This window comes from Parus major, chromosome 1A, assembly GCF_001522545.3.
Source record: "Parus major isolate Abel chromosome 1A, Parus_major1.1, whole genome shotgun sequence".
Lineage (NCBI taxonomy): Eukaryota > Metazoa > Chordata > Aves > Passeriformes > Paridae > Parus > Parus major.
In genome coordinates, this window is record NC_031773.1 from 59,610,852 (window position 1) to 59,623,826 (window position 12,975).

The following is a 12,975-nucleotide window of genomic DNA, read 5'->3' on the forward strand; positions in this document are numbered from 1 at the left end:
CCTACCAACTTTACCTCCCACCGTGATGACCTGGACCAAAAGAAAAGAATTATGCAGGATAAAGCAGTTTAATACAGGCAGTTAAACCTGTATTTCTAATTTTCTTTCTACTCTTTTATAAGGCTGCTGCACAGCACAGCCATTCTGGTTGTGTCTGTTGCATGGTATTTTAAAATGCTGCTTCACATGTGTCAGCTACAGATTAAGCTGACTTTATCACCACCTCTTGTGCTTCCTGTGGTTACTCCAGTTGGTCCCTGTTATTTCACAGCACTCACACTGGGGCTCCCTGAGAAGTATCTCACCATGGACACTCTCACTCTGGATACTTCTTTGGCCTCCCCAAGTGTGTTGTATGAGGATCAATCCATCCTGGCCTTGTTTTTGAGCCCACAGACAAACCCCAACACCTTCCCCAGCAGCATTAGCTCCAAAGAATGGCAACAAACCAGGAGTGGTGAAGGAAAAGGAGACGGGGTCCTTCTACTTGGCGTGATCCTGAGGACAACTCCCAGCATCACCCCAAGTCTCTCCAGGTGAGCCAGTAGCTGCATATTAGGCAGGTTCCCTCCAGTGGGAAGAAAGACCCCTGTTCTGGGGGGAATGAATACCAATACCAGATAGAGAAAAGGCAGAACAGTACAGCAAGATAAAGCACAGCAGGGTAGGGCAAGCCTCCAGAGAAAATTGCGCAGAGGGTGCCCCAGCATCAAAATTTCTTCTATAAATTTGTGAAATGGTACAAACATCTGGCACCCTGATAACCTTGTGGCCTGCCCATGGTGCTTCCCACCCCTCATTCACCCACCAGGGGATGCAGCACCTCTGCCCTTGCTTGCAGTCCTCTGTAGTGACATACACAGGAAAGGAAAAGATGCTATGGAGCCACCGAGGAGTCATGAGAAGGAACTTCTTCCACTATGCTTCCCCATCACCTCAGACTGTTCTCCCTGGATGCCCATCTCTGGGCATCGATGGTTTACCCCCACGCCTTCAAAAGCACCTTCTTTCCCCACCTGTTCTGGCTGGAATGCAGTGTAAACATAATTATGTTTATTGCTTGCTCAGAAAGAAATAAAAGCTCTGAAGTGTTACCTATCCGGTTTGTTTCTGCAGACGCCCTTAACAATAATTAATCATATGTATTAACATGGGGTCAAGAGACTTGTCAAAACTGCAGCTCTTGAGCAGTAAACAGAGCTCATGCAATTAGCAGTCCCCACTCTGAAAATGCTTGGATTGATTCATTGTTCTAACACCTGAGAAAGTCAGGGAAGTAATAAATCATGAAAATATAGACAAGGTACTCAGCAAACTATGATGAAGACACTTCATCAGCTGCCTGCAGCTCTGTGTCAGTGTGTTTGCACTGGAGTCAACACTGACCTGTTTGCATAACAGCTGGAACCACCAAGCACCCACAAACACTGCAGTAAACTCAGAAACTTTGTGCTCTCTTCTGAGTTAAAAGTAGGGGATGCCTTAACTGCTTTTAATCCAACTGCTACCAAGCTTATGCCATCCCTTAAAATAAAGGTACAGGAGTTTTTAGTGAACAGATTTTAATCAGAATAGTAACACATTCTCTGTGAAGTCCACAAGGCTGTGTGGATGGAGGGGAAAAGGGTGCAGCTGCATTTGCTTGTCAGGAAAGGTCCTTCCATCTCTCCATGAACTCAGGATGCCACAGTGCAAGACACCCGTCTCTCCTGGATCCTGGGCATGCTTTGTTAAAGGAGCCCCTTTTAACTTGCAAAAAAAAAAAAAAAAAAATTAAATTAAAATTTAAAAAATTTTTTTTAAAAATCAACATTTGCTAAAAGAATAAAGGAAAAAATGACAACAGTGTCAGAAGAGGAACAGTTCCCCCAAACTTTGAAGCTGGTGTTATCTATTTGAAACAACAAAAGGAACTCAAAGCTGGGAGATGGAAAGCAACAAAGTGTATGAAAGGAAATTACTTGAATGGGGCTCTCAGAAGTGATGATGATGTTTCATGCTCCCTATTGGCTTTGTTTCTGTTTCTGAGTAAAAAAGGAGAGCATACTTTAAAGAACAGCTCTGTCTCAGTAGTCTCTGCTTGACATTATTAACAGTGGTTGTGTTCTGCAGTTGTGATGTTGGTCTAAAAATCATCAGGAACTAACAGCCCACATGTAACACTGAAATAGGAAGGTAGTATGTGGTTTTGTTTTTTTTTATTTTTTAGTAAAGAGAAAATAAAGACTGTTTTTATTCTCTGAAAGATCCTTGTAGTTGTAAGAGGCAGTTACTTCTCCTGGCTCCTTGATGATTTCACAGAGGTTATTGCTTTCCTGTGTACATGACTTCAGAGAACTGTGAAGCTGTTCCCACAAGAAGAGAGTGCTGATACCAGTGGGAGTGACTTTGTCAGAAGCCCAGGGCCCATTGAATCTGGAAACTAGCTGTGAGGAGCTAAATTACCCAAGTCTCTTTCCCAAGTTGCCCAGGTCAGAACACCTCTGGAAATACCCAGTATAACCTCTTGTTTTAAGCAGTGGAAGCTGCTCAGGGCTGCTCCAGCTGAGCTTTGAGGCTCTGCAAAGATGCAGTAATCAACACAACTCTGGGTACCCATGCTGGTGTTTGACCATCCTCATGGTGTAAAGTGCTCTGTCCTGTGGAATGGAAAGCTCAAGCTCTGCATCCCAAAGGGAAGCCACCTGCCCTGCTCCCCAGCCCATGTAGCTACACAATGGCTGCTTCAGGGTGATGTCCAGAGTGGTGGCCAATGCCAGGCGGCCACCAGATCCATCATGCTGCCCCAGCCACTACAAATCTAAATGTACGTGGAGAGCCACAGCAAAACCTTGGGGTCTGCCAGTTTTATTTCTGGTGCTCTGATGTCATCAGTGCAATGGCTTGATTTGCTTTGGCTATTTCAGCAGAGCAAAAAGAAAACCCACTCTGAAGAAGTGGGTGCTGGTCTTGGTCCCACTCAATTCAGCAGAAGAAGTGAGCACTGAGCTCAGCAAAATGAGCATCAATGCATCAAAAGCATCCTTATATGACCTCACCCTAAGGTTTATAAAAGTTTTCAAGACATTTTCAAGAGAAGTCATGCTCATCTTTGCACCATGCTTTTTTCTGGCTGAGCCGAAAAAGTCAAGAGTGACACCCACTGTGCTGAACCTTCACTTTTCCGGGCTGCTTCAGAGCAGCCTCCTTGCTGTGGGAAAGCTTCAGTGGGGATATGAGACTTCAAATGCAGGAACTGGAGCTATGACAAGCAAAAAGATCCATTCATTGGGGAAGAATTTTGCTCTAGAAGTTGCTCAATTGATGATTGATAAAATCAATAACAATCAATATGGTGCACAGCCTCCTTACTATTTCCACAAGTGAAGTCTAAGGAATTTTGTGTGCTGGGACAGTGAAAGGCAGAGAGCATCCCCTCACTGGGTACCTGAAAGAAGCAGGAAAAGACAAAACCAGGGAGGAAGATCAGCTTCTGTTTCTTGGAGAAGAGGAGGAAAAATATCCTACAAAGTACAGGCTGGTACCAGAATAATGAACCAACAGTGGAACCACAACACAAAGGACAATATCTTCTGAAAACAGAAGATATTGCTGCACTGTTGCATGATCTAACTTCATAAAATTTACAGTCTGAATGGGACTGAGGCAGAGGGATATTTGCTTGGGGGAAAATGAAGGAAATCAGAAGATGCAAGGGCCTGATAGTGAAAAAGCTGCTTAACTAGGAGGTATAAGTTAAATGATTTTTGCTTTTTAGGACAACAGAGAAACTGCATGGCTTGGAAGAGCTCCACTCCTGCAGAAGACAGGGCTGTCTCGAGCTGCAATGGGAGATTTCAATTAACAGAAATGTCTGAAAAGAAGGGATCACCAAACCCTCAGACTGTTCAAACTCTTGGTGTTGGCAACATGTAATAGAGAGATTATGCTGTGCAGAAATTCCTAAATTGATTATGTATCAAGATTAAAAGCCCAGGTAATAAATGCAAGGAATAGAAATTGCCTGTTTAGAACTATGCATTAGAACTAGATGATATTAATGAAACCTAATAGGATGACACATGACAGGAATGTTGATTAAGTTGCTTATAATCTCTTTAGAAAAGTTCAACTGGACAAAAGAGAAATAAAACTGACTCACACTATAAAATGCTGATGCTGGCAACTATGAAGTTAGTCAGCTGGAATGTTTATTCATCCACTAGACCCAAGAAATAAAGCTTGTGGTGTCCCTCCAAGTGATATACGGTTCACACCATTACATTCAATTGAATCATAGAATATCCTGGGTTGGAAGAGACTTGCAAGGAACATCCAAGTCCAACTCCCAGGCCCTGCACAGGACAAAGACAACTTCAAGAATACCACCATGTGTGTGAGAGTGTTGTCCAAGTGCTTCTTCAACTCTAGCAGATCTGGTGCTGTGACCACTCCCCTGGGGAGCCTGTTCTAGTGCCCAGCCACCCTCTGGGGAAGAACCTTTTCTTAATATCCAGCCTAACACTCCCCTGACACAGCTTCATGACATTCCCTCAGGTTCTGCTACTGGTCACCATGAGAAGAGATCAATTTCTGATCCCCTACTTTCCTCATGAGGAAGCTGCAGACTGCGATGAGTTTCCCCTCAGTCTCCTCCTCTTCAGCTGAACAGACCAAGTGCCCTCAGCCACTCCTCATAAGGCTGCCCTCCAGACCCTTCCCCATCCTTGTGGCCTCCTTTGGATACTCTCCAACAGCTTAATGTGGTTTTCATGCTTTTTACATTATGGCACCCAAAACTGCCCCCAGGACTGGAGGTGAGGCCGTCCCAGCCCAGAGCAGAGCATGGCAATCCATCCCTGGCCTGGCAGGCCATGCTGGGCTGGATGTCCCCAGGAGGGATGTCCCTCCTGGCTCAAGGCCACTGCTGGCTCATGTCCAGCTGGCCATAGCCTAGAACCCCCAGATCCCTTCCTGCAGCTGCTCTGCAGCCTCTCATTCCCCAGTCTGTCTGTACAGCCAGGGGTGCCCCATCCCAGGGAGAGAATCCAGCACCTTCCCCTGTGGAACCTCACAGGCTAGGGACTGCCCAGCCCTGTCATTTGTCCTGGGCTCTCTGCAGGGCCTCTCTGCCCTCAAGGGAATCAACAACTTCTCCCAGTTTGGTGTAATTGGCAAAATTACTGAATGTTCCTTTGAATCACTATTGAGGATGTTGAACACACAGGGCCAAGGATGGAGCCCTGTGGGACCACACCAGTCACCAGTGTCAGCCTGGTGTCACCCCAGTCACTGTCACCCTTTGCGCCTGACCCCTGAGCCAGTTGTTCACCCATTGCAGGGTGTGTTTATCCAGCTGTGCCTGGACAGTTTGTCCAGAAGGATCCTGAGAAAGGCAGTACTGAGAGCTTTGCTGAAGTCCAAAAAGGTTACATCAACCAGCTTCCCTTCATCAATTAGGTGGGTTACCTTGTCATAAAAGAAAATTGAATTAATCTTTTATCCCTATAGAAGAACACTACTACTTAACCACGTACCAACATGGTTTGCACCATACCCTGCTCTTGTCATTGTGAGGCAGCTTGTTCTGAATGGTAAAAAGTGGAAATTTCAGTCCATCAGAAATTACGAAGTCCCCAGATGGCAATTTTCTGACAGAAAGGCTACTTCCAGCAGGGACATCTACATCATGTCTCATCTTGGCGGACAAGGAGAACTTGTTCACAGAATGAGGGTGCTGAAGCAGCTTGAGGTATCAGCAGCACAATTTTGGTCACAACCACTGTGTGAATATAAAATAAGGAGATAAACCATGTCAGATAGACTCTTTGTCTTTCAAAAGGGAAATTTCACACAGCTAAATCTTAACACACTGGTGAGGAAGAGAAACATTTAAGTAGGAAAATAGAGATGGTATTTACAAACTGTTTAATCAAGTTTGCCAAAAACAGTCCCAGAATAAAGAAAGACTCAAATTAGATTCAAAAATACCCCCCACCCTGGTTGGGAGGGTAAATAAAGGCAGACTTGGAAAAAATATATATCAAGGGAGAAATTTGTATCAAAAAGGAACAAGTAAAATAAACACACAGAGGGGCTATCAATGGCTTAAACCGGTAATAATAAGACTACAAAAGCAAATGGGAGATATTATTAAAATGGTGGAATTTTAAGATATCTTTGCTGTTGCAGACAAAACGGCCCATGGTGGTGGTGGGACATTGCACACAGTTACTAAGCCTAGCAATCCTAAAAGAGCAAGTTAAATGGCAATTACCAAATTTCTCAATTCAGAATTGTATCAGAGAAAGTAGGTTTTTTCTACTAATGTTAAACTGCTAATGATGAATGAATGCTCAGACACCCTAGGACAAGAGAGAAGTCTCAGCAGTCCAAAGAAGGCTGAAATTGTGCCAATATCTTTAAAAGGGAGAGAGAATGGCCAAAGCTAGAGAGCATTACCCATAGTTTGATCCCTGGGAAAAAAAGCAGTGATGGGACTGATTGTGCAAGGCTTTAGCAATAAAGAATTTAAAAAGACTAATAAAATTAAATGCTAATCAAGGTGAGTTTAAGGTAAATGGATCTTCTTAAACTGATTTGCTACATTTTTATGAGATTACAAGTTTGGATGACAAATTAATTAGTCTTAAGGTAATAGACTTGGTAATAGACTTCTGTAAAGCACATGACTTGGCACCTCTGCTATTTTGAGGAGGAAAGAGGAATGATATAATTTTGTCATGGCACACAATAAATGAATTAAAACCCATCAAACTATGTAATTAAATAAGGAATCATCTTGAAGAGGCTATATGTTTTGCAGGGTCATTCAGGTACTGGTTCTTGCCCTGACATGAATGACATGCTACATATTGATCAGGAAACCTGCTTCCCCCACCCCAAAAAGTGTCACTGAAGCTTTAAAGATGAACCAAGTGTTGGACTGCAGGAAATACTGAATGGGATGTCTCACAGAGATACTCTGATCCAGACTTTTTTAGAAAATGGGGTACAGCAAATCAGTCCTACATTTCAGCATGGACATATATAACCCTTAATCCGTCATGACAAGGACAGGAAGTGACTTGCCTCAGGGAGAAGGGCTCTAAAAAAAGAGGCCTTGGATGTGTTTCTGGCTAGCATAAAGTGTGCCCAGAAGAGCAAGTGTAGCAGTTGACTGGGCAAAGCTGGCAGAGGGAGGCTGCACATCTTCTGCCTTTGGCATCCCTCTGGCTGAGATTTGAAAATGCCTAGTTCAGACATCCCTGACTTGAGCATGAATTTGAGGAGCTGAAATTGACTCCAGGAAAGCCTGTGGAAATGGGGAAAGGGCCAGAAAATTTGCACCTTATAGGTGAAAATTTGGGAAGTTCACTCTGTCTTGCTGAAAACAGAAGAGGCTTAAGTTGATTTTGCTGTGACCTTTATGTAACTGCAGGGTGCACCGGCTGGAAGCCACACAGAGGCAAATTCATATCTGTAACAAGGACACCGTCTTTAAAATGTATGTATTCATATATATGTATATGGTGCTTCCTTTATGAAGAGAGTTATTAGCCACCAAAACAACCTTTGAATGATTGCACTGAATCTTTGCAACTGTCAGTTTTAAAATCAAGGTCTGATGTGTATCTTCAGACAGAAAATAATTATGGGACTCCCATTCATTAGCAATAAACAAGCAAACAAACATTCATGTGAATCCTTTCAACTCAAGTGATTGTGATTTGAATCAGGCCCTGCCTGAGTTGTGGGAAATGCTGCAAAATGACCAGTGTCCAGGGTGCCTCAGCCCCACTGGGCCTGTGCAAACCCCTGCAGCTGAAGAAAATGTTACTTTACCTAGGCATGTCATTTCACACCCCGGCAGGCAATTAAAATGCAAATTAAAAATGTTAATTAGAACTGTTTCAACATATATTCTTATGCACAAGATGGGAATTCTGTACAGTGTACAGAGAAAGATGCATTGTTCCTTAGGCAAAATCCTCCCGCCACTCTACTCTGGAGTGAGCAGAAAGAGCTTATATATATATATATATAAATATTTTTTTTAAAACCTGCAGGAAATAAAAAGAAAAGAAAACGGAGTGCTGAGATCTGATCCTGATCTTAAATGGTGGCATAAATCTACCAAAGCCAGAGGAGTGGTTGTTGATTTAAGGAGGTCAGGATCAATCCTGTGAAACTACTTACACTGAAATGAGGTAAAAATGTGTATCTACCCCACAATGAAACATCTGTGTAGGAGCTTGTTTTACTGTGTTCCTCCTGTCCTTTTTTTAAACCACAGCCAGTTTTGGTGTAGTGACCCAGACAGACTCCAGCTAACCTGAGGCACTGGAGGCCACCTTGTCTCAATAGGGATTTGGAGGGAAAGAGGAGGCTGTGCCACAGTGTTCAGCCCCCACAGCCCTGCCTGCACAGCACTACAACTCCATTTTTATAATGCCAACAGCTCTGTGAATGCACACCAGCAGGTCTCCTTTTCACGTTAAATATGTACTTGCTCATCCCATTAAGGCCCATATGAATACACCCTGATGCTTAAGACAACTTCCTTCCCTTTCCTACTTAAAATCTAGCTACATCAAAGATGAAATCTGGATGCTCCCAGAGTTGTGATGAGGTTGTTTTTACAGCTATTTGAGTAGCATGTTATACCTGCTTATTTGAAGATGATGATATTTGTATTGCTGCTAAGAATTCATGCCAAGCATAATTTTGGGGTGTTGTGAAGGTATCATATTTGCATATTTTAAGTATTGATATAATACAAAATTCTCTTTATGACTCCTTTCACAGCATAATAATGTTCTTTCCACTGCATGACAGCCTTTAGCTTAGAAAAATTCATGAACAGAAGAAAGTTATTTTTTAGAAAATGGATCTTTTTTTTAAATCTGATTTTCATTTTCCCATGTTTGGAGCATCCCTTACTGCTATGACCTGCTGCACATCATTCTGATAAAAACAGTAATTGTACAGGGATACAGGCACTTCACATAGTAATGTCTTAATCAAACAAATGACTGCAATTGGAGGAAGTTTGAATTTTTTTTTTTCCTGAAGCATACTCTATTTTTAGCCTTGCAGACCCCATGCCAGTTGTCCATGTAGAAGATGGCTCATATGAATCTGAGGGTCTAAGCACAGGGGTTCTCTCCAGCCCCTTCTGGCTGCACGGCTGACCCTTGGGAAACAGGAGCAGCTGCCAAAAAAATCCCCAACTCCTTTTCGGTTACAGAGCTTATCCATCCAGCAGTTTGTAATTTTAATATGAAAATCTCTTTGGTTATCTCAAAATGCTGGCAATTGAAATTCAGTTTGTCGGGTTTTTGTTGGGGTTTATTTTTTCGAGGTTGCATAAACAGTTGGTAAGTGACATCCCTGCCTTTAAGAACTCAGTAAGAAAACCCAGCATGATTTGATTCGTTTTTACAGTGAAAAGGTTGTTCTTTAATCCCTTTGGAGTTGTTGGATTTGATACTCCTGCCAGTGGAACTAATGAAAAATCCTCTGGCAGTGTGAGTGTGGAAGCTCAAAGACATCCATCCCCTGGCTGCATTGCCTGTTCTGAAGATAGTGGAAACTTGAAAACTGCAGAGCAAGGGACAAAACTCCTGCATCCCTCCAAACAGCTGCACTCCATGCCAGAAAGCAGTGCAGGGATGGAAGCCTGGCTGTATTTGACACAAAACTAAACCCAGTTATCAAACTGGAAGTACAGGAGATTTGGGGAAAACAAAAAGCAAACAAAGAAAAGACCCACTCAAGCAATAATCTTGAGTAATTTTTTTCTCCTTGGTTATATGCACAATTGTAAAAATAATTCATGTGATATTTGTGTTAATCTTAGTTATCAAAGTAGCAATTAATTGTTTAATTAATATGAATGATAAATTCACTATATAAACTGCATGGAGCAATAACAGAAACTGTTTTTTAATAATGGAACTAGGAATTTTTGTAATGATCTAGTGTGGGAGAACAACCCGAAATAATGGTGGTTTCAGGTTTCCTCTGGTAATCAACTATCTAAGCAGCAATTTCAGGGATGTACAGATAGACACCGATTTTGGGGGAAAAAAAAAGTCTAGCAAGCATTTTTTAATGCTTATTTTCCAAATGCATCCAATTCCAAGTGTACTTATTTTGCAGTAGAGTACTAGTTGCACAAATCTTAGGAGCAAAAAGAAAAAGAATATAAAACATCCAACCTTAGGCCTCCCCCAAGCTTTTTACTTAAAATCTTTGCAGTTTTCCTGAAAAGATCCAAATACAAAGAAACATTTTCCCAGAAAAAAACTCCATGTGTTAAAATGTTCTAAACTGAGAATCTTTCAGATTCATGCAATAGTTCATACATTCACTAGAAATAATAAGAAAACAAGATTACTTTCCTCTACCTTTCCCCATTCCAAAGACTTTACTTGAGATATAAATATGTATTTTTATGTGTGTTTGTACACCCACAACTTGCTCCATTTTCCCCCCTGTAATATCTGTTGACTGCTTTTATGTTTGACTTGAGAGAAAGAAAGATACCAAATCAGCACAGCAGCCCTTTGGTGTTCTGATGAAAACTGATTTAGGAACTAGACAGAGAAATATTTATCTAGCAGTTCATCAGGGTGGGTGCTTAATTGTTGCTATAATCCCAGGAAGCAGGCTCTGATAATCATGTTAGCCTTTAATTATCACAAGAGTTCAATGGTCAAATAATTACCTTTTCCTTGACAAGATCCAAGTACCTCACAAGGTATTCAAAGAGGATTTTTTCTTGAACTGGTAATCTAACCAGAGATTTTAACCTGCAATTGACTGTTTACTGCGCAAATACATACATACATACAAACATACATACATATATATATAATTTGTACTTGTATTTGTATTTATATTTTTATATTTTTTATTTTTAATAGACTGTGGTGGGTACATCTCTACTCTGTCCCCCTTCCTTCCCATTCCCTGGACCTGTTCTATGATCTGGGAAGATCCTGATAAGCCTTGACCAAACTGGTGAATGATGCTTTGAGGAAACCAATGAACCATAAAGCATTCACTGATAGTACAAGGAGCTCCTGCATGGTAGAGGTGGGACGATCAGTTGCCCAGCCAAAGTGGGAAACAGGAATAAGCAATTATCCCTTTTTTTTTAATCTGAATTGTATTCTGAGTGACACAGCCCCACTGGGAATTATAGCCAGAATGAAATGTTACAATTGATACTGCACTTTGGGCAGGGGAAGTGCAGTAGTTACAAGGTTGGGTTATGGCCAGGATGGAAACTTCGTGGTGACGCCATCATCTGGAGACCCTATAAACAGTGTTCAGTCCTGAGTAGGGCCCTTTGAGCTCCACTGGATTGCAGTGGCTGTGCCAGCACCTCCCTTTGGGTGGGACCCTTTGTGGAGCTCCAAACCCTCAAGCTTGTGATGCAAAGATTGTTACTGACAAGGATATCCCCTGTTTCGGTTTTAGAAGACAGGTGTCTGCTAGGGAGGGCAGGAGCCTCCCTTGGAATGAAAAAATGTAGACCCCCCCCTCCCTCCAAATTATTATAAATTTGAAATCAAGGGGCTTTCAGGCAGAGATCTGGGGATAGGAATAACAGTTCTTTACTAGCATAACCAGGCAAACAAACAACAATAACTACAGCATTAGCAAGAAAACAGAACCAGGGACCCCGTGACAGCCTTCTCGGCTGAGACGGGATGGAGGAGAGGCTTTATTTTACAAACCCCTCGGGCGGGCAGTCCTGGTGCTCCTGCAGGGCTCTGAGGAGCACTCAGCTGGAACAGCAGGGATGAGCTGAGATCCTGGGCCGGTGGCTGAGGTGTATCAGCAGCTCTGCGGTGGTGGCTGGCACTGCCACACGTCCCAGCAGGACAGGGGGTGCGAGGCCACCAACAAAGAGGGAAGGAGGAGAAGAAGCAACAGCTCCATCTGGGTGATGACGAAATTCCCTTCTCCCTGTGCCAACAGCTCTGCACTCAAAGTGTCCTTCTCCAAAGCTGAAGAAAGGCCGCAAAACTGTCCCCACAATCCCTTTTTCATGCCCCCTTCCCCCTCTGGGCCCCAGCCGAACTCTGTGTCTTCTCTCAAGCACCCACCAAGTACCCACAGTTAGATTGTCCCTGCAGCTAATGGGTAAAAATTCCACAGGCAAGCCAGAACTGAAAAAAAAACCCCAAAAAACAAACAAAACCAACACCTAACCCCCAACATCCCCCCACCCCACATCTCCACAGGCAACCTTTGAGGTACAACCCTTCCCTTTGGGAAACTCCAGGGGATTTGATGTGAGTATTTCACTGATCCCAAGGGGAGCTTTGGATAGGCACCTTTGCACACACAGGTTTTACTTGTGTGTGTGTGTGTTTGTGTGTGTTGTGTGTGTGAGAGAGAGAGAGAACTGGTTATGGTATGAATGTTACCACCTTAAACCCATAGCTAAGGCAATGTTATAATTATTGTGAACCCTACTGAATTGCTTTGCAAATGCTGAAGTGATTAAATGCTGCTAAACCCTTTTATACCCTTATCTGCATCCTTATCCTTTCTACCCTGACACTCTCGCATTCCCAGCTTCCTTGGAAGCCATTCCAATTTGCTTTTAATTTGATTTTCCTGTGGATGTTTTAATATGTGCAGTAAGTAATAGAGTGGAGCTTGCCACCGAGTCTTGTAAAGTCACATTTCCACAATTTCATATTAAACCCTGCTTTTGCCAACACCTTTGATTGTGTCTTAAAGCAGGCAGACCACTCATATGCAACACGGAGAAAGGTGTGGTATCCATACACAGCTGGCACCTGCCCAGATTTCAAAGCTTGGTCTATATAAACATGTCCTTAAGAATACACATATGGTGTTGTCAGGAAAATTAATCCACAAACACCAGAGGTTTATGTCCAAAAAGGAGACAGAGGAGTCCTTTTACTTTATTCAAATAAAGGGAGAGGCCATGGGGCATTCCCCTGGGGT

The 12,975-nt window shown here is 42.7% G+C and overlaps 1 long non-coding RNA gene across 1 annotated transcript; it reads left to right on the forward strand.

The window, feature by feature from the left end:
• The first annotated feature begins 254 nt into the window (after positions 1-254).
• Positions 255-4,156, forward strand: LOC117244471. Its single transcript, XR_004497646.1, has 2 exons — positions 255-536; positions 3,758-4,156. It is a non-coding gene; the product is annotated as an uncharacterized LOC117244471 (long non-coding RNA).
• Positions 4,157-12,975: the final 8,819 nt, after the last annotated feature.